Genomic DNA, 2699 nt, shown 5'->3' with positions numbered 1-2699 from the left:
CCGTCATTAAGGAGGAAATTGCGAGGCATCTTGAGGGGAATTGCTTGATAGAGCAGACGCAGCACGGTTTCAGTAAAGGGAAGTCGTGTCTGACAAATTTACTGGAGTTCTATGAGGATGTGTCTAGGGCGGTGGATAGAGGAGAGCCGGTGGATGTGGTCTTTCTGGATTTTCAGAAGGCGTTTGACAAGGTACCTCACAAGAGGTTATTGCAGAAGGTCGAGGGACATGGAGTTGGGGGTAGGGTGTTAGCGTGGATAGAGGATTGGTTGTCAAATAGGAGGCAGAGAGTGGGGGTCAACGGGTGCTATTCGGATTGGCGGATGGTGACTAGTGGAGTGTCCCAGGGGTCGGTGCTGGGGCCTCAGCTTTTTACCATTTATATAGATGATCTGGAGGAGGGAACCGAGTGTAGGGTGTCGAAATTTGCTGATGACACCAAGATTGGGGGAACGGCAAATTGTGCAGAGGGTGTGGAGAGTCTGCAGAAGGATCTAGATAGGCTGGGCGAATGGGCCAGGAAATGGCAAATGGAATTTAATGTTGGCAAGTGTGAGGTGGTCCACTTTGGTAGGAAGAATGGTAGGAAGGACTATCACTTACGTGGCGAAAAACTGCAGCAGGCGACGGTGCAGAGGGACCTCGGGGTCCTTGTGCATGAGTCGCAAAAACCCAGCTTGCAGGTGCAGCAGGTGGTCAGGAAGGCGAATGGGATGCTGGCCTTCATAGCGAGGGGGATTGAATATAAAAGTAGGGAGGTCTTGCTGCAGCTGTATAGGGCATTGGTGAGGCCGCAGCTGGAGTACTGTGTGCAGTTTTGGGCGCCGCACCTGCGCAAAGATATTTTGGCCTTGGAGGGAGTGCAGACGAGGTTTACTAGGCTGATACCGGAGTTGAGGGGGTTGAGCTATGAGGAGAGGCTGAATAAACTAGGCTTGTACTCGTTAGAGTTTAGAAGAATGAGGGGAGATCTCATTGAGACGTATAAGATGATGAATGGGATGGATAGGATAGAGGTGGAGAGACTCTTCCCGCTCAGAAAGGACAGTAGGACTAGGGGGCACAGCCTCAAGATAAAGGGGGGGCGGTTCAGAACGGAGTTGAGGAGGAACTTCTTCACTCAAAGGGTGGTGAATCTCTGGAATTCTCTGCCCGTTGAAGTGGTGGAGGCTGCCTCGCTAAATATTTTTAAGACGCGGGTTGATGGGTTTTTGATAAGAGAGGGGATTAAGGGTTATGGGGAGAGGGAGGGGAAGTGGAACTGAGCAGCGACAGATCAGCCATGATCTTATTGAATGGCGGGGCAGGCTCAGAGGGCTAGATGGCCTACTCCTGCTCCTATTTCTTATGTTCTTATGTTCTTATGAACTTCAACTCAGTGGCACCAACAAAATGTCCCACAAAGGTGTTCATCCCGTTCTGCTTCTGTTGTCAGCCATCAGCTGCCCTGATAGAAGTTGATAAATTTATGAGGGACATGGATAAGGTGAACACTTGGAAAATGTTTTCCCAGGACAGAAATGACAATCACAAAGGGGCACAAATTCAAAGTAAGGGGAGAAAGGTTCAGTAGCAGTGAGCGGGGAAAGTTTTTTACACTGAGGCTAACGGGAGGCTGGAATACACTGCTGAGTCAACTGGTTGAAGTCGATACGTTCGCAACGTTTAAAACGTATCTGGACAGACACATGAACAAACGGGGAATAGAGGGATAGAAGTGGTTGGTTGAGAGAGATAAATGTGATTGGTGCAGGTTTGGAGGGCCGAATGGCCTGTCCCTGTGCCGTACTGTTGTTCTTTGTCCTGTTTGAACGGGTCCCACCTTCCCCAGAAATGGTCCCAGTCGTGCAGGAATCTAAAACCCTCCTCCTGCACCAGACATTCATCTGTGCTTTCTCCTATCTCTGTCCACACTAGTTTGTGGCATGGTAATCCAGAGATTACCACCCAAGAGGTCCTGCTTCTTACTCTGTTGTCTAACTCCCTGAATTATTGATGCAAGATCTCATCCCTCTTTCTACCTATCACATTTTTACCAGCATGTACCATGACCTCTGCCTTATCAGCCTCCCCGTTCGGGATGCCCCGTGGCCATTCAGTGAATTGAAGCCTGAGTGTTTTGATTTCTGTTTGAGGGATCTTACTGTGCACAAATTGACTGCTGGGTTTCCCCCACTGCCTTGTGACTAGATTGAAAAAAGACTTTATTGGATGTGAAGTGATTTGGAGCTTGCTGAGACTGAGGGGAGATCTCATTGAGACGTATAAGATGATGAATGGGATGGATAGGATAGAGGTGGAGAGACTCTTCCCGCTCAGAAAGGACACTAGGACTAGGGGGCACAGCCTCAAGATAAAGGGGGGGCGGTTTAGAACGGAGTTGAGGAGGAACTTCTTCACTCAAAGGGTGGTGAATCTCTGGAATTCTCTGCCCGTTGAAGTGGTGGAGGCTGCCTCGCTAAATATTTTTAAGAAGCGGGTTGATGGGTTCTTGATAAGAGAGGGGATTAAGGGTTATGGGGAGAGGGCGGGAAAGTGGAACTGAGCCACAACAGATCAGCCATGATCTTATTGAATGGCGGGGCAGGCTCGAAGGGCTAGATGGCCTACTCCTGCTCCTATTTCTTATGTTCTTATGTTCTTATGAGACATTGTGAGGTCCTCTGCTTTCTAATCTCTCAATGATGGTTATCTTACAG

The sequence above is a fragment of the Carcharhinus amblyrhynchos genome, unplaced genomic scaffold (genome assembly GCF_965287045.1).
Source record: "Carcharhinus amblyrhynchos unplaced genomic scaffold, sCarAmb.v2.hapA scaffold_655, whole genome shotgun sequence".
In the NCBI taxonomy this organism is placed as follows: domain Eukaryota; kingdom Metazoa; phylum Chordata; class Chondrichthyes; order Carcharhiniformes; family Carcharhinidae; genus Carcharhinus; species Carcharhinus amblyrhynchos.
The sequence above is the reverse complement of the archived record's forward strand: the minus strand, read 5'-3'. Positions refer to the sequence as shown.